We start from the raw sequence: 20,497 nt of genomic DNA on the forward strand, positions 1-20,497 counted from the left end.
GGGAACACACCCTTCATTTGAAACATTCTTTCTATGGTAGCTTATATTTGGCATTCCAAAACACCTATTCATAAACAAACTTAGAAAACAACAAAATGATGCTTGTATGATGAAGAAGCATTTCTCTCATACAAACATATTTATGCACACTTTATGCACACATACATTCAAAGGGTTTGATTTTCCAGCTTTGAAGTTGGTAGTCAGAACTCTTGAAAATTATTACTTTTTTATTTAATTTTTTCTTTCTTTCTTTCTTTCTTTCTTTCTTTCTTTCTTTCTTTCTTTCTTTCTTCTTTTTCTTTCTCCCTCTCTTTCTATCCCTGCCTCCCTACCTCTCTCCCTCCCTCTCTTTCTTTTTCTTTCTTTCTTTCTCTCTCTCTTTGTTTTCTTTCTTTCTTTCCTTTCTTTCTTTTCTTTCTTTCTTTCTTTCTTTTTTCTTTCTTTCTTTCCTTCCTTCCTTCCTTCCTTCCTTCCTTCCTTCCTTCCTTCCCTCCTTCCTTCCTTCCCTCCCTCCCTCCCTCTCTCTCTCTTTCTCTCTCTTTCTCTTTCTTTCTTTCTTTCTTTCTTTCTTTCTTTCTTTCTTTCTATAGGTTTTTGGGGAAGAGGTGGTGTTTGGTTACATGAACAAGTTGTTTAGTGGTGATTTCTGAAATCTGGGTGCACCCATGGCCTGAGCAGTGTACACTACACCCAATGTGTAGCCTTTTATCCCTAAGTTACATTCAGTTTATTTTCAAAACATAAATTAAATTTAAGAAATAAGAATCATGAAATCAAGAGGAATATTGAATAAGGTTAGCAGTTGAACTATAGATTTTTGTCTCTGCAGAGCTGTTGTCTGTTCTTCATCCCAATGAAGTCATTATAATGCTTATTGCTTCAAGCATTTTGATCAAGATCCTCACATGTTGCAAACAGCTCAAGATTCTGTTTGTAATTCTTTGTTTAAATAAATGTCATTCTGTTCACACAGTTGCTTTGATGATTTTTTAAAGGTTTTTTGTATGTTTCCAGCTGAGCCCTTTTCCCTGAAAAGCTGGAGGCCTTACTGAATGTCTTCACAATATTTTACCTCTGCCCTGACAAGCTGTCAGTTGCTGTGTTGATGTCTGTATTTTATCTCTTTTTTTCTTCCAAGAAATATTGGCAAACTTTCATTTCTGGTTATGAAACATTTTAAGACAAGGGTGTAACACAGGTCACTTTGGACTTTAAGGTGGACAAATAAAGTTGTTTAGAAAATAGTAGATAACTGTATTTTGATCTTGTATCAATGAGCTTAAAGTAAATGGAAAGTATAGAAATAAGTCTCCACTAAGGCAGTGATCAAAATCTCATCAGGGTGATGGTTGCATTTGTGGCTTTCAAGTCTCAGCAATGTGGTCAACTCTTTTAGAAAGGCTTCCTTGAATCCTGAAAAACCTGTATGCCTTCTTCATGCTTCCATGATCCTGTGGCCCCACACCAGGTATAGCCTCTGTGATGACACTTAGTGCTTTATTATTGTAGTTTATTTTTTTCTTAATTTTTTAAATTTTAACTAGTTGACCATCTGTAGATAAATCTGACTACAAATCTGTTTTTGTCATCCTTTTCTTCTCTGTGTAGTAGAAAAGATTTCAAATATATTAAAAATTGTAATAACAGCCAACACTTATATAGTACTTACTATGCGTAGAGTACTATTAAAAGTTCTTTTTGTGTATTAACTTGTCTGACCCTCAGAACAACCTTATGAGGTACATGATACTACAAATGAGAAAAGTGAGGATCAGAGAGTGAATAAAATGCCAAAGAACACATAATAATTAATGGTGCAACTGAGAGTTTGATTCCCCTGAAGGCTAGTTCCACATTCTACAATTGTAACCAATACATATGCTATATTTCCTGTCTAAAAAGTACAAATACAAAAATCAATTTTAATACATATATGACATATTTAAGACAGCTATATTTATATATTTAACATGTAACCGTATCTGCTCCAGATTTACTTTCATAAAACAACAAAATGCTACCAATGAAGTTGACATCTCCTCTATGTAGCTCTCTATTGTCTCTTGTTAGAAGTAAATACTACTCAGAAGTTGATGTGTATGTCCTCCACAAATGAGTTTACAACTTACCAGATATTTATGTGCTCATAAGCAATTTACAGTATTTTTTTGTTCAAGATTTACATAAATGGGGTGAGGTGGCCAATACGGTTGACTAGAAGCAGCTAGTGTATATGACTCTCATAATAATGAATGGAAGTGGCGAGTTAATACATCAGCTTCAAATGAAACATTCAGAAACTTACCTGAGACTAACCAAGAAAAACAACTTGACCCACAGAGAACAGAGAAAGGCAAGGCAGGATGATGGTCCACCCAGGAGCAACATGAAACCAGAGGAACTTTCCCCACCCAGCGAAGTGGTGAGTGAATGTGCATCCCCGGGAACCCATGCTTCTCCCACGAATCTTTGCAACCCTTGGGTTAGGAGATACTCTCGTGAACCCACTCCACCAGGGACTTCTGTCTGACACACAGAGCTACATGGAGTTTTGGCACATCAGCGACTCAGGCACACGAGGAGACCCGGGAGCTTTAGATACCTGAGCATTCTAGGCTTCCTGACAAAAGTACCTGCAACTCCAGCAGAACAGGTGGTTAGACTCCCATATATACGCCTGGGAAAGAGGGTAAATCCAGAGAACTGAGCAGTGACAGTCTGCAGGCCCCACTTCCGTGGCACCTCACAGGATAAGACCCATAGGCTTGGAATTCCAGCTAGCCAATAGTGGCAGCATTGCACCTCCCTTAGATGGAACTCTCAGGGGCAGGGGTGAGCCACAATCTTTGCTGTTTGGATGACTTAGCCATTCCAGCCTTTGTGCCTTGGAGAGTCTAAGCTGACCAGGGGTGGAAGCAGTAGCCCAGAACAGTATAGCTGCTCTCTGAAAGCAAGGCTGGACTGCTTTTTAAAGCAGGTCCTTGATCCTGTTCCACCTCACTGGGCAGGACTGCCCAACCAGGGCCTCCATCCAGCCCCTGACAGTGTTCTCCAGCCAACAGAGATTTGAAACCATACTGGAATGGAGCTCCTTGAAAGAGGGGCAAGCCGCCATCTTTGCTGTTTGGGTAACTTAGCCATTCCAACCTTTGGACTTTTGAGAGTCTAAGCTGACTTGGGGTGAACACGGTCCTCCAGCACAGCACAGCCACTCTGTGAAAATGTGGCCAGACTACTTTTTAAAGTGGGTTCCCGATCCTGTTTCTTCTTACTGGGTGGGACCTCCCCAAGTGGAGTCTCCAGCCACCACCTATATATGTGTTTAGGCCAACAGCAGATCTGGATGTCCCTAGGACAAAAATCCCAGAGGGAGGGGAAGGTTGCCATCTTTGCTGCTTCACAACCTTCACTGGTGGTACCTCAAGGTGCTAGAAAATTCATGGTGACTAGGGACTGAAGCATGTCCCCAGCATTCTGCAGCATTTCTACAGAAACATGACCAGACCATCATGTGGTTGCCCATTCCCTTATCTCCTCACCTGGCAGGTCTTCCAGGCCTGGGCTTCCAGCCACCTGCCTTCTGGAGTTTTTGAGCCAGTAGCAGTTTAGTGACTCCCTGGACAAAGCCTCCAGAGGCAATGTAAAGCCTTTCTGACACTGCATTTGTCCTGGAACTGCCCTTGGACTAACAAAGGAGCAACAAGACTAAGCACCTTATCCAGACTTCCCAGTCGAAGCTGCAGTCTACCCAAGGAGGGGAGGCCAGTTCATCTTCCATGAGTCTCACACATTCCCCACTGCTCACTGCACATCACCAGGCAAGGAACCCTTGAATTGTGCCCACAGCACAGACCCTCCAACCTGGGCTGATTGTGCTGAGTGATTGTCAACCTGAATTTCTCTGTGGTGAAGTCCCCGGGAGACAAGCAAAAGACCCTTGGCCTCAACCACTACTAAGGTCTCTTCCTTTGCTGTCTCCAAGTTGGGAAAGGAACATAAACACTGAGATTATCCCAGGGCTGCAGTGGACAGCCCAGGCATGCAAATCCATGGCCTAGGCCCAGGACTCAAGGGAGAGAGAAATCCACACTTTCAGAGCATTGAGAGGGAACACAGCTATAACCGGGAGAAAACATAGGGGAGCCACACAAATGAGCAAAAGTCTACCAACATACCAGTATACTTAAGTACCACCTACTAAATAACACCCCAAAGCTTCAACACCAAAAATACCTCACTAACATACCTCTCCTCTGAAACCAGACAAGAAGTCAGCTTCAAATAAAGATCCTGCATAAAGCCTTGACCTGCTGAAAACATCCAGAAAAGAAACCTATTGACTGTACTTCATCTACACTACAGTTAAACACCACACACAGAGATAAGAAAGAACAAATGCAAGAACTCTGTTAATTCAAATGGCCAGAGTGTCATATGTCCTCAAAATGATCGTACCAGTTCTCTAACAAAAGTTCTTAACTAGGCTGAACTAATTGAAATGACAGAAATAGAATTCAGAATATGGATAGAAACAAAGAACATGGATATTCAGATGGATGGCAAAACCCAATTCAAGGAAAATAAGAAGCAAAATAAAGTGATACAGAAGATGAAGAATGGGATAGTCAGTATAAAAAAGAACCTAATGGATCTTACAGAGCTGAATAACACAAGAATTTCAAAATGCAATCACAAGTATTGGTACCAATACTATTGAAACTATTCCAAAAGATATAAAAAGAGGGAATCCTACCTAAATTATTCTATGAAGCTAGTATTACCCTAAAATAAAAACCAGGAATAGACATAACAAAAAGAAAACTACAGATCAATATCCTCGATGAATATAGATGCACATATGCTCAACAAAATACTAGCTAACCAAATCCAACAGCATATCGAAAAGATAATAAACCATGATCAAGTGAGTTTCATATGAGAGGTGTAGGGTTGGTTTAACATATACAAGTCAATAAATGTGATATACCACATAAACAGAAGTAAAAATAAAAACCATATAATCATTTCAATGGATTCAGAAAAAGAATTTGACAAAATCCAGCATCCCTTTATAATTGAAACTTTCAGGAAAATCTGCATAGAAGGGACATACCCTCTGGTAATAAAAACCATCTATAACAAACGCACAGCCAACATTATACTGAGTGGGGGAAAGTTGAAAGCATTTCCTCTGAGAACTGAACTGAAGACAAGAATGCCCACTTCCACCATTTCTATTCAACATGGTACTGGAAGTTCTAGCCAGAGCAATCCGATAAGAAAAAGAAATAAAGGCATCCAAATCAGTAAAGAGGAAGTCAAATAGTCACTGTTTGCTGATGCTATGATTGTATACCTAGAAAATCCTAAAGACTCATCCAAAAAGCTCCTAGAACTGATAAATGAATTTAGTAAAGTTTCAGGATACAAAAATCAATATACACAAATCAGTAGCACTGCTATACACCAACAGCAACCAAGCTGAGAATCAAATAAAAAACTCAACCCCTTTTATATCAGCTGCAGAAATAAAATAAAATACTTAGCAATATACCAAACCAAGGATGCGAAAGAACTCTACAAGTAAAACTACAAAACACTGCCAAAAGTAACCATAGATGACACAAACAAATGGAAACACCTCCCATGCTCGTGGATGGGTAGAATCAACATTGTAAAAATGGCCATATTGCCCAAAGCAATCAAATAAATTCAGTTCAATTACCATCAAAATATCACCATCATTCTTCTTGGAACTAGAAAAAGCAGTTCATATGGAATTAAAAAAGCCTCAGCATAGACATAGCAAGAGTAAGCAAAAAGAGCAAATATGGAGGCATCACGTTACCAGACTTCAATCTATACGTACAAAGCTATAGTTACCAAAACAGCATAGTACTAGTATAAAAATAGATATGTAGACCAATGGAACAGAATAGAGAACCTAGAGATAAAACCAAATACTTACAGCCACCTGATCTTTGACAAAGCAAACAGAAACATAAAGTGGGAAAAGGATACACAATTCAACAAATGTTGCTGGCAAGCCACATGTAGCAGATTGAAACTGAATCCTCATCTCTCACCTTATACAAAAATCAAGATGGATGAAATACTTAAATCAAAGAACTGAAACCATAAAAATTCTAGAAGGTAACATCCAAAAAAACTCTTCTAGACATTGGATTATGCAGAGTTTATGACCAGGAAACCTAAAACAAATGCAACAAAAACAAAGATAAATAGATGGGACTTAATTAAACTAAAAAGCTTCTGCACAGCAACAGAAATAATCAACAGTATAAATATACAACCCACAGAGTGGGAGTAAATCTTTGCAAACTATACATCTGACAAAGGACTAATATCCAGAATCTACAAGAAACTCAAACAAATCAGCAAGAAAAAAAATCTCATTAAGAAATGGGCTAAGCACACGAATAGGCAATTCTCAAAAGAAAATATGCAAATTGGCAGCAAACATAAAAATTCTCAATATCAGTAATTATCAGGGATATGCAAATCAAAACCACAATGCAATACCACCTTACTCCTACAAGAGTGGCAATAATAATAATAATAATAAAATGGATGTTGGTGTGAATGTGGTGAAAAGGAAACAGTTTTACACTGCTAGTGGGAATGTACACTAGTACAATCACTATGGAAAACAGTGTGGAGATTCATTAAAGAACTAAATGTGGAGCTACCATTTGATCCAACAATCCCACTACTGGATATCTACCCAGAGCAAAAGAAGTCATTATATGAAAAAGACATTTGCACATGCATGTTTATAGCAGCACAATTCACAAAAGTAAAAATATGGAACCAGCCTAAATTCCCATCACCCAATGAGTGGATAAAGAAAATGTGGTATGTACATGTACCATGAAATGCTACTCAGCTATTAAAAAAAAACATTCACTGCAAGCTGGATTGAGTTGGAAACCATTATTCTAAGTGAAGTAACTCAGGAATGGAAAAACAAACACCATTAATTATCACTTCTAAGTGGGAGTTAAGATAGGATGCAAAGGCATAAGAATGATATAAAGGACTATGGGGACTTTATGGGAGGGGTGGAGAGAGAAGTGAGGGATAAAAGCCTACACATTGGGTTCAGTGTACCCTGCTCAGGTGCACCAAAATCTCAAAATCACCACCAAAGAACTTATCCATGTAACCAAACACCAACGTTTCCCCCCAGAACTGCTGAAATAATCATAATTAGAAGAAAAGAAAAACAATTGCAAAAAAAAAAATGCACAAACACATAAAAACTTCCTACCTTAACTTTGTCCACCTACTTTATAACTTTTTCTGTTTCAATTTCTATTTACATTGTTTCTATTCATATTTATATTTACATTCATATTTATATTTTATTGTCTATGTCGTGAAAAGTTTTTGCAGGTATTGTTTTAGATTCGTTTATTATTTAGTCTTTTTATTTAGGATAAGAGTAGTTTACACCTTCCATTTACATTGTTATAATATTGTTTGTTTTTCTGTATATACTATTACCAGTGTGTCTTCTACCTTCAGGTGTTTACTGATTGCCCATTAACATCCTTTCCTTTCTAATTGAAGTATTTCCTTTAGCATTTCTTGTAGGAAAGGTCTGGTGTTTGAAGAAATCTCTCATTTTTTTTTTTAATTTCTCTAAGAATGTCTTTATTTATCCTTTATGTTTGAAAGATATTTCACCAGATATGCTATTCTAGGGTAAAAATGTTTTTCCTTCAGCACTTCAAATATGTCATGCCACTCTCTGCTGGCCTATAAAGTTTCTACTGAAAAGTCTGTTCCCAGATGTATTGGAGCTCTATTGTATGATATTGGTTTCTTTTCTCTTTCTGCTTTTAGAATCCTTTCTTTATCTTTAAATTTTGGGAGTTCGATTATTAAATGCCTTGAGACAGTCTTCTTTGGGTTAAATCTGCTTGGTGTTCTATAACTTTCTTGTCCTTGGATATTGATACCTTTCTCTAGGTCTGGGAAGTTCTTTGTTATTATCCCTTTGAATAAAATATCTATTCCTATTTCTTTTTCTACCTCCTTATTAGGGCCAGTAACTTTTAGATTTGTCCTTTTGGGGATATTTTCTAGATCCTGTAGGTGTGCTTCATTGTTTTTGTTTGTTTTCTCTGTGTAGATTTAAATAGCCTGTCTTCAAGATCACTAATTCTTTTTTCTGCTTGATCGATTATGCTATTAAGACTCCAATGCATTCTTTAGCATGCCAATTGCATTCTTTAGCATGCCAATTGCATTCTTTAGCATGCCAATTGCATTTTTCAGCTCAAGAATTTCTGCTTGATTCTTTCAAATTATTTTGATCTCTTTGTTAAATCTATCTGATAGAATTCTAAATTCCTTCTATATGTGATCTTAAATTTCTTTGAATTTCTTCCATGTGCTATTTTAAATTCTCATCTGAAAGGTCACATATATCTGTTTATCCAGGATTGTTCCGTGGTGCCTTATTTAGTTTATTTGGTGAGGTCATGTTTTCCTGAATGACGTTTTTGCTAGTATTCCTCAGTGTATGGGCATTGAAGAGTTAGTTATTTACTGTAGTCTTCACTGTCTGGGCTTGTTTGTACTGAGGTACTTATTGTAATATTCACTGTTTGGACTTCTTTGCATCTGTTCTTCAGAAGGCTTTTCAGATGTTTGGAAAGTCTTGGGCATTGTGACCTAAGCTGTTTCTGCTTTAGGGGGCATCCCAAGGCCAGTAAGCACTGTTATTCTTTCTGGTCTTTAATAAGATCTGGGAGAATTCTCTGAGTTAGCAGCAAGAGACTTTCATTCTTTCCCCTTTCTCCCAAATGAATGAGCCAACTAAAGCTGGGATGGAGTAGCCCAAGCACCCCTGTGGCTACCACCATTATGATTGTGCTGGGTCAGACCTGAATCCGGCATAGCACTGGGTCTTGCCCAAGGCCTAGTGTAATCAATCCCTGGCTACTGCCTTTGTTTGCTCAAAGTCCGGGGGCCTACGATAAGCACATGCCAAAACCAGCCAGGCCTGTGCCCTTCCCTTTGGGTTGGAAAGTTTCCTCTCTGGGCAGGCACAGAGATGCTGTCCCAGAGCCAGGGACTAGAGTCAAACGTCTGCCTGAGAAGTCTAGTTGGTGTTCTTTTGTATTGTGACTGGGCTGGCACTCAAACCACAAGTCCTTCCCAGTCTTTCCTCCCCTTTCCAATGGCAGAGGAACCTCACCTCATGACCCCTGCCACCACAGATCACAGGGAATACTTCCAGAATACTGTGGATATTCTTTTAAGGCCCAAGGGCTCTTCAGTCGGGGTGGGGTGAATGCTGGCCTGGCCTGGGACTCATCCTTCAGAGCTATGAGCTACCTTTTGGCCCAGGGTAGGTCCAGAAATGCCATCTGATATGGTTTGGCTGTGTCCCCACCCAAATTTCATCATGAATTGTAGCTTCCACAATTCCCACATGTTGTGGGCGGGACCTGGTGGGAGATAATTGAATCATAGGGACAGTTTTCCCCATTTTGTTCTTGTGGTAGTGATTAAGTCTCATCACTTCTGATGATTTTATAAGGGGTTCCCCCTTCACTTGGCTCTCATTCTCTCTTGTCTGCCACCATATAAGATGTGCCTTTCACCTTCTGCCAAGATTGTGAAGCACCCCCCAACCATGTGGAACTATGAGTTCATTAAATCTATTTTTCTTTGTGAATTACCCAACCTCAGATATGTCTTTATTAGCAGTATGGAAACAGACTAATACAGTAAATTGGTACATGGTAGTGGGGTGCTGCCATAAAGATACCTGAAAATGTGGAATCGACTTTGGAAGTGGATAACAGGGAAAGGTTTGAACAGTTTGGAGGGCTCAGAAGAAGACAGGACAATGTGAGAAAGTTTGGAACTTCCTAGAGGCTTGTTGAACGGCTTTGACCAAAATGCTGATAATTATATGGACAATGAAATCCAGACTGATGTAGTCTCAGATAAAGATGAGGAACTTGTTGGGAACTGGAGTAAAGATGACTCTTGCTATGTTTTAGCAAAGAGACTGGCGGCATTTTACCCCTGCCCTGGAGATTTGGGGAACTTTGAACTTGAGGGAGATAATTTAGGGTATCTGGTGGGAGAAATCTCTAAACAGCAAAACATTCAAGAGTTGACTTGTATGCTGTTAAATACATTCAGTTTTAAAAGGGAAACAGAACATGAAAGTTCAGAAAATTTGCAGCCTGACCATTTAATAGAAAAAAAGAAAATTCTTGTGAGGAGAAATTCAAGCCAGCTGCAGAAATTTGCGTAAGTAAGGAGGAGCCAAATGTTAATTGCCAAGACAATGGGGAAAATGTCTCCAGGGCATTTCAGAGACCTTTGTGGCAGCCCCTCCCATCACAGACCCAGAGAACTAATAGGAAAAAAATGGTTTACTGTGCTAGACCCAGAGCCTTCCTGCTTTGTGCAGTCTCTGAGCTTGGTCCCTTGTGTTCCAGCCATGGCTAAAAAGGGCCAACATACAACTCAGGTCATTGCTTCAGAGGGTGCAAGCTCCAAGCCTTGGTGGCTTACCCATAGTGTTGGGCCTACGGGTGTACAGAAATCAAGAAATAAGGTTTGGAGGCTTCAGCCTAGATTTCAGAGGACGTATGGAAATGCCTGGATGTCCAGGCCACAGGTATGCTGCAGGGGTGGAGCCCTCATGGAGAACCTCTGCTAGGGCAGTGTAGAAGGGAAATGTGGGGTTGAAGCCCCAACACAGAGTTCCCACTGGGGCACTGCCTAGTGAAGCTGTAAGAAAAGGGCCACCATCCTCCATACTCCAGAATGGTAGATCCATCGGCAGCTTGCACTGTCCTCCTGGAAAAGCCATAGACACTCAATGCCAGCCCATGAAAGCAGCCAAGAGGAGGGCTATACCCTGTAAAGCCACAGAGGTGGAGCTGCCCAATGCCAGGGGTGTCTACCTCTTTCATCAGCATGACCTGGAGGTAATACATGGTGTCAAAGGAAATCCTTTTGGAACCTTAAGATTTGACTGCCCCACTGAATTTTAGACTTGCATGGGGCCTGTATTCCCTTAGTTTTGGCCAATTTCCCCCATTTGGAATGGCTGTATTTACTCAATGCCTGCACCTCCATTGTATCTAGGAAGAAATTAACTTGCTTTTGATTTTACGGGCTTATATGCACAAGGGACTTGCGTTGTCTCAGATGAGACTTTGGACTGTGGACTTCTTAATTAATGCTGAAATGACTTAGGACTTTGGGAGACTATTGGGAAGGTATGATTGGTTTTGAAATGTGAGGACATGAGTTTTGGGAGGGGTCGGGGTGGAATTATATGGTCTGGTGTTGCAGGAAGTCAGGGACCCTGAACAGAGGGACCGGCTGGAGCCACGGCGGAGGAACATAAATTTTGAAGATTTCATGGACATTTATCCATTCCCAAATAATACTTTTATAATTTCTTATGCCTGTCTTTAATCTCTTAATCCTATTATCTTCATAAGCTGAGGATGTACGTCACCTCAGGACCACTGTGATAATTGTGTTAATTGTACAAATTGATTGTAAAACATGTGTGTTTGAGCAATATGAAATCACTGCATCTTGAAAAGAACAGAATAACAGTGATTTTTAGGGAACAAGGGAAGACAACCATAAGGTCTGACTGCCTGCGGGGTCGGGCAAAAAGAGCCATATTTTTCTCCTTGCAGAGAGCCTGTAAACAGACGTGCAAGTAGGAGAGATATCGCTAAATTCTTTTCCTAGCAAGGAATATTAATATTAATACCCTGGGAAAGGAATGCATTCCTGGGGGGAGGCCTATAAACAGCTACTCTGGGGGTATCTGTCTTATGCAGTTGAGATAAGGACTGAGATACTCCCTGGTCTCCTGCAGTACCCTCAGGCTTGCTAGGGTGGGGAAAAACTCTGCCCTGGTAAATTTGTGGTCAGACCAGTTCTCTGCTCTCGAACTCTTGTTTTCTGTTGTTAAGATGTTTATCAAGACAATATGTGCACCGCTGAACATAGACCCTTATCAGTAGTTCTGCTTTTGCCCTTTGCCTTGTGATCTTTGTTGGACCCTTATCAGTAGTTCTCCTTTTTGCCCTTTGAAGCATTTGATCTAATCCCTGTTCTTACACCCCCTCCCCTTTTGAAACCCTTAATAAAAAACATGCTGGTTTGAGGCTCAGGTGGTCATCACGGTCCTACCGAAATGTGATGTCACCCCCAGTGGCCCAGCTGTAAAATTTGTCTCTTTGTACTCTTTTTCTTTATTTCTCAGCTGGCCGACACTTATGGAAAATAGAAAGAACCTACGTTGAAATATTGGAAGCGGGTTCCCCTGTTAGTCTGGCTGTGTCCCCACCCAAATCTCGTCTTGAATTCCCACATGTTCTGGGAGAGACCCAGTGGGAGGTAATTGAATCATGGGGGGGCAATTTTTTCCTGTGCTTTTCTGGTGGTGGTGAATAAGTCTCATGAGATTTGATGGTTTTATAAAGAGGAGTTTCCATGCACAAGCTCTCTCTCTTTGTCTGCTTCCATCCGTGTAAGACATGACATGCTCCTCCTTGCCTTCTGCCATGATTGTGGGGCCTCTCTAACCATGTGGAACCATAAGTCCATTCAACATCTCTTTTTTTTTTTGTAAATTGCCCAGTCTCTGGTATGTCTTCATCAGCAGTGTAAAAATGGACTAATAAACCTCCTTTGGTCATACTGGTACTTAAGGTGAAAGACAAAGTCCCCTTTACTTTTTTGTCTGCTTTTCTTAAGGAGAAGGACTTTTACCCCATAACCACCAGAGCTGGTAATGTGCTGTGTCTCTTCTGAAGCCAGCATGTCTCAGAGGCTCACCCAAGTCCCTCGACATAGTACCTGGGTATTGCTGCCTTTTATTTGGGGCCTAAAGGCTCTCCAGTTAGCAGGTGATGAATGCTGACAGGACTGGTTCTTTCCTCCAAGGCAGCGGGTTTCCTTCTGGCCCAGAGTGTGGCTAGAAATGTCATCCAGGAGCTAGGTCCTGGAATGGGGTCTTCATGACTCTGACCAGTGCCTTATCCTGCTGTGGCTTAGCTGGTATCCAAGATGGAAGACAAAGTCCTCCCCACTCTTCCCTCTCCTCTCCTCAAGTGGAAGGGATGAGCCTTGTTTTGTAGCCAGGAGGTGTGCAGTTTGGGGTTTGAGGAGGGGTAGTACCAGCATTCCCTTAGCCACCCCAGCTGGTGTCTTAGTAGGTCACATGCTCCTCCAGTCCACTATCTCTGGGCCTGGTTCAGTGCTAAGACTCCTCTAGAGTTGCGGTTCTTATTGCCTAGACTGCCTTGCATGTTTACTTGGAGACACAGAGCACTGGAGCCTTCAGTGGCAAGGTTTGTGGGAACTCAAGTTCAGAATGCTGGGATTAGCATTTCCCCTCTGGCTAGGGCTGGTTTAAATGCTCTCTCAGTGGGCAGATATTAGCTGACTTTGGTCCAGTTTTACTTTCTACTCTAACAGGGCAGCACTGAGCTCAATGCCTCACAATTGTTGTGCTATCCCTGCCCCAGTGCCCAACATGTGCTCTGCACTACACTGCCATTCCTGGGGGTAGGGAGGAGTGGCATTGAATATTCATGACTGTTTTTCCCACCTTCTCAGTGCTGCTTTCTCTGACACAAAGTTAACACCAGGTACTATGAGAGCTCATCTTATTTTTAGGTTTTATAAAGGTGGTTATTTTTGTGTGTCGATAATTTTTAAATTGCTCTTCTTGTTGGGAGGATGATTGGTGATGCCTTCTATTCTGCCACCTTGCTCTGCCTCTTTCCTAGGCAAGGACTTTAAATCAACTATCTTAAATATGTTCAAGTAGCTAAAGGAAACCAGGAAAACAATGCATGAGCAAAATGAGAATACCAATAATTAGATATTATTATTATTATTTTTTTTTTGAGACGGAGTCTCGCTCTGTTGCCCAGGCTGGAGTGCAGTGGCGCAATCTCGGCTCACTGCAAGCTCCGCCTCCCGGGTTCACGCCATTCTCCTGCCTCAGCCTCTCCGAGTAGCTGGGACTACAGGTGCCCACCACCACACCCAGCTAATTTTTTTGTATTTTTAGTAGAGACGGGGTTTCACCATGGTCTCGATCTCCTGACCTCGTGATCTGTCCGCCTCGGCCTCCCAAAGTGCTGGGATTACAAGCGTGAGCCACCATGCCCGGCCGATATTATTTTTTAAAAAGCAACAAATTGGCATTCTAGTGCCAAAATGTGTAATAACTGAAATGAAAAATTCGCTAGAGAAGTGCAACAGCATATTTGAGCATGTATAATAAAGAATCAGTGCACTAGAAGATTGAGCATTTGAAATTACCACATTTGAAAGGCAGAAATAAAAGAATGAAGAAAAATTAACAAAACCTAAAGAACTTGTGTAACACTATCAAGTAAACCATAATACCTATTATTGTAGTCCTGAAAGGAGAAAAGAGAAAAGGAAGCAGAAAGAAATATTGAAAACATAATGGCAATTTCTTAAATTGGTGAATTACCTACATCTACACATCCAAAATCCCCAATGAACCACAATTATGATAAAAATACTAAAGTTTTATACAGAAATACATTATAATAAAACTGTCAAAACCCAAGGACAAAGATAAAATCCTGAAAGTCTCCAGAGAGGGGAACCTTGTCATGTGGATCATCAATACGATTGAGAGCAAATGTCTCAGCAGAAACCATGGTGGCCATAAGGTAGTAGGATAACTTGTTGAAAATACCTGAAGAAAATTAACAAATAAAAATAGTGACAACAATTAAAAATACCTTTCGAATGAAAATTTTATAGCAGGCAACACCCTGCTTTAAAAATAATAAAGTTATGACATTGCCAGGTAATCAAAAGCTGAGAGAATCTGGTACCAGTAGACCTGCCCTACAAGAAATGGTAAAGATAATCCTTCAGGTTGAAGTAAAAGGGCAGTAGGCAGTAACTTGATGTTGTACAAACAAATAAAGATATCTGAAAAAAAGTAACTACATAGGTAAATGTAACAACTATTATTATTAAATTTCTGGTTGGTTATCCCATTTTTTATTGTCTGCATGATTTTAAAGACAAATGCATAAAAATAAGTGCAAATCTATGTGATAGGACATAAAACATATAAAGATGTAGTTTGTGACAATAACAACAAAATAGAGGAAGTGTGGAGCTATCCAGCAGCATATTTGTTGCATGCTATTCAATTTCTGCCTCCTCAAGTCAGTGAAACTGCCAGGCTCCTTTTGGGATAATCTTTCCAGTTCCATGGCCTGGCACACGCCTCCAGGCCAAAACGTGGGATGTTAGTAGGGCTTACGTTCATTTTCCTTTCCTAATGTATCACAGATTTGTACTACATTTTATCCAATAGCTGAGAATAATGGCTTTGTGTATTTCATCCCATTTTATAATTTTTAATAGTGCATCGCTGTTCTACCGCAGTGTGTACAGGAACAGTTTTTTTCTTTTTTAACATATATACATATATATGTGTGTGTGTGTTTGTATGTATATATGTATACACGTTTGAAATGCACCAGAAAATTTAGTAATAGCTTAGAAACTATGAGATCTTTTGGCCCTTTGCTTTTTAAATTTATCTATTTTTAATATACGATTAATATAGCTATCTCACATAATGTTCAATTTGAAATAAGTAGCCAGTGCTGCATTTTTGAAATTGCTAGAAGACATTTAGCAAAATGACTTTTAAAATTATTTTAAATCATTTTTGATAATTCAAATTCTATTTTATTTTGATGAACAATTGACTACAATTCTAGTCCCAAGTCTAAAACTGTCCCTCAAGTTTTGAATTTTTGCTACTTTTTTCTTCATTTTAAGAAACGACTTCCACAAACCTTCTTGAGGTTGTGGCATCTGTAAACATGAAAGACCTAATTAAAATTCAATTGTAACTTTTGCCGGTTTGCATTTTTCTTATCTTTTATGCAATTTGAATCATACTGTGCATACATATATAAAAAAATCCATATTATGAGAAAACACACATTTGTTGTGGAGATTACTTTTTCAAAAGGCAGTTTCTAGCAGCTGCAGGCACTCACGCTTTTTGTGCCATTCACACGGTAATTTTACTCTCATCAGAAATACAAAGCTTGACTGGAAAAATATTAGCCCGGTTATTCTATAAGCCTGTCAGGAATTATGCATGTAAAGGAATATTTCCCTTAAAAGCAGGTGCTAATTGTAAAGTTAATTATTTTTACATTTTTTAAAGATTTTTCTTAAAAGACAATTATATACCTAATAAAATTCAATCCATATTATTGTTTCACCCAATATATTTGAACCAAGTTCTTACTAGGTGCCACGTACTATGCTAAACACTGGGGGTGTTATAGAACGAAGATCACAATCAATTCTTGCTTTCACAGGATTTAGTTCAGAGAGTAGTAGGGATAATCAGATGGATAAATAATAAAGAAGTCAACCTGATAAGTGATTCAGTATAAGAAGCTCTGGAAGCCAGTGAAACACAGAGGGGAAAAATACCAATGCTAATTTGGGGAATCAGGTAAGGCTTCCTAGAGAAGGGGACCACTGATCTGAGATCAGAAGCATGAGATGTTAGAAATCAAGTAATATGACATACAGAAAGTGAAAATGTTTCAGCCAAAGAAGGTAGCATATTCAATGTATTGGAAGTGTAGAGAAGCAAAATATGTTTGGGGGAAATGCAAATGTCACTCTGTAAAAGAGGCATGAATACTGTGATTGAAAAATGATGGGGAATCAAGCTGAAAAATGTCAAGGCCCAAATCGTGAATGATTCTTTATAGTACATGAAGGAGTTTAGGCTTTTTATATAGGCAGTGAGGAACAGTGTGTGATTTTCAAAGGGAAGTGATTTGTTCTGAACTATATCATAATTCAAAAATGATGACAGGTGAATAGAAAAATGCATTAAGAGTAGAGATAATAGAACAGGGGCAAGAGGCGTTAAATTGAAATAATTGATTTTTTAAAAATTCCTACTGAGTGTGGAAAGTAAGAAAGAGGCAGTATCTATAATGACATCCGGGTTATTCACTTGGATTACCAGATACACAGTCTTGTCATTCACCAATTTTTAACACAGGAAGAGAGCCACTTTCATGCAAAAGAGATTATGGCTTGAATTTAGCCATTATAAGATATTTATGGGATACTCAAATGGAGCTGTGCCTTAAATTTTCAGGAGTCTTGAGGTTAGTACAGGAGCTGGACTGTGCACGGATGTTTGAAGTAGGTCACAATGTGTTAATCAAAGTCATTGGAAGTGTGGTATTATTTTGGGAATATGTAGAATACAAGTTAAGAGGACAAGAACTGATCCCTAAAATAATTACAAAATGTAAAGTATATTCAGTGGAAAGCAGGAGTTCATTTTTAAAAGAAATGAAGATTTTTAAAAAGGTCTCATTTATTTATTGCCTTGGTCTCATTCATTTGCCTTCTTTACTTCCCATAGACAGCCATTATCATGATTTGTCCACGTATTCTTTTATTGCACTATAGTTTCTAGTTTTTCCAATTTACAAAAATTGTTTCAAATGTGTTGTTCTGAAACTTTCCTTTTTGCACATGGTGGTTTCACCATTTATTTTTGTTAACACATGCAGACATAGTTTATTTACTTTTATTGTACAAATACATGACAATTTAATTAACCACTCTTTATCATGGCTTCCAGTTTTTCACTCCCAAGAATTAAGACTGAATGTCTTTGTGCCATTTCTTTTTTATATATGCAAGGCTTTGTTTTCTGGGGAATACAATTAGAAATCGATTTCTTGAGTCATGAGGTATATGTATTTTAAATGTTACTTGCTATTGAATTTTTTTCTAAATACTCTGTGCCAATTTATTTACATTCATACCAGTTACCATTTTCTAAATACCTTTAAAAACTTGTTTAGGTCCAACTTTAATATTGGCCAATCTAATGAGAGTAAAATTTCTCATTTTAATTTTTTAGTTAACATTTACTTAATTATTATAAGATTGATGATCTTTTATACATTTAATGATATGTATTTACTCTCTGTTTAACTGTTTCTGTGATCAATTCGTCTTGTTTGTCCTTTATATATTTTCAATACTAATTGTTTTGTTATACATTTATTGCAAATACCTTCTCCCAGCCTGTGGTAATCTTTAACTTTTTTATGGTATATTTCTTGGGGGGTGGGGGTAGACTTGTTATAAGAACTTATTTTGTATTCCAAGGTCAAGTATATATGTTATATATTTTTATTTAATTGCTTAAAATCTTTTTGTCTTATGTAGTTCTGGGATCACTCTATAATTTATTATTCACATGTGAAGTGATAAAAGTTTATTTTTTTTCATGTAGATAATCTATTGTCTTAACACCAAATTCACAAATATGTCTGGATGTGATTCTGGGCTCTCTATTCTGCTCTATTTATTTATGTAACTATCTTTGTATCAGTTCTACAGTGTCTTAATTGTTGTAGTTGGATGGTAATTCTGTATATATGGTGTAGAAAACATCTCCTCTTTGTTGCTCCCCATCTCAGAAATTTGTGAGATGGCCTTTATATTATAAATGACATCATGGTTTTCTGAAGAAATGCAATACGGTTCATACCTAAAACTCACAAGATATTGCAAAAGTATTTCAGAAGTTAAAACAAAATAAGCTTTTCAACAGTTAAATAGTATTTTATAGAACAGCAAGCTTTGTTTACATGAAGTTGATCATGGCAGTCAATACCAGCAATACGCTTACTATGTGTCAGGTCATTTGATGAGAGCCTTGAACATACTATCTCTTTTAAACTTCACAGTAACACTATTTGACGCTAATCTCCCATTTTACAGATTTTTTTTTTTTTTTTTTTTTTTTTTTGAGACAGAGTCTTGCTCTGTCGCCCAGGCTAGAGTGCGGTGGCGCGATCTCGGCTCACTGCCAGCTCCGCCTCCCGGGGTTCACGCCATTCTCCTGCCTCAGCCTCTCCGAGTAGCTGGGACTACAGGCGCCCGCCACCACATGCTGCTAATTCTTTGTATTTTTAGTAGAGATGGGGTTTCACCGTGGTAGCCAGGATGGTCTCGATCTCCTGACCTCGTGATCTGCCTGCCTTGGCCTCCCAAAGTGCTGGAATTATAGGTGTGAGCCACCGAGCCCAGCCTTTACAGATTTTTTTGAGTCAACTCTAGTCACCTGCAGCCAGTGGTAGAACTGCTTATCTACTACATTCAAAGCCTGTAAAGTTATTGAGCACATGTTACTCTGTTGAGCCAATGGTGTGCTGCCTGGCTTCTGGAATTTCAGCACTATTACTCTAGGAGTCTTTATATTCACTTTTTGAAAACCTTACTCTTTTGGCCTTCCTGGGGCTGACCGCTTTGACTCAAAGCATGTAATTTGTGGCAGAAAACCAGAATTATAAAACTACTGCGAGAAGTCTAGCACAGTAAAACAAGGGCAGAGTCACTCAAGAAGACTACTTTCAAGAATTCTGATTTACTCATTTTGGTGGAGACAAAGTAAGTTATTGCACTGTAGGCAAACCACGTGCATCTCTAATGTTGATCAAATGTCATTACTAGATGCATGTAAGCATGACACGTAGTATACCATACTTTCCCTTCCTATGCAATGGTTTTGACCAAAAGCTTTTAGAGCATACCCCATATTTTCTGTGGAATTTCTGTCTTATTGTACTTTTCTCTGAAAAGATAGCCAGAATAATTTGTGAAATTTGTCTGACTTTATTTTGATGTCTAAGAAATAAATACACATACATTATTCATCTCCAAATAGTATATTTCAAGATCTGCTTATTTGTTAATGCATCTGAGAAATAGTGCTCTAACAAAGCTATTAGAACAATGGTTTTATCAGTCTATTTTTTTAAATAAAAACAAAAGTGGCCAAGAGACAGACAAAGAGAGGTGGAGAGAGGTTGCAGTGTTTTTTAAGAAACGTCAACAATAGATCACTTTAGATTTATGGGCCCAATTCCCAGAGACCTATAACTAGATAAAGTTAGACTTATCATCTGCTTCAAACTTCTGCATGGTCTTCTCAGGAGCTGAAATGGTATGTGAAAAATTGGTTCAAGAGAAATATAGCTGCAAACCATCTTACTCAGAATATACCTATCGAAGTAGCTTTATTTTGTAGAAAGAAGTGAGGTGTATAATAGGACTTATATCAAGAAAGAATTGACTGTAGGAATTTTAAAAATAGATTTTTGAGTCGAGCAGTGCTTCTAGCAGTGTGATCCCTTGACCACCTGGATTGTAACGGCCTGAGAAGGAATATTGAAAAGGAAGATTTCTGGATCTCTAACACCTTAGATCATTTTGAGGCATATTGAAGTTTAAGAACAGCATCTAAATTAGAAAGTCATATACACATTGGACTGTTATAGAGCCTTCTTCCCCTGTTTTTTTTTTCAATAGCAGATCCCCTGTTCAACTT

The sequence above is a fragment of the Nomascus leucogenys genome, chromosome X (assembly GCF_006542625.1).
Source record: "Nomascus leucogenys isolate Asia chromosome X, Asia_NLE_v1, whole genome shotgun sequence".
In the NCBI taxonomy this organism is placed as follows: domain Eukaryota; kingdom Metazoa; phylum Chordata; class Mammalia; order Primates; family Hylobatidae; genus Nomascus; species Nomascus leucogenys.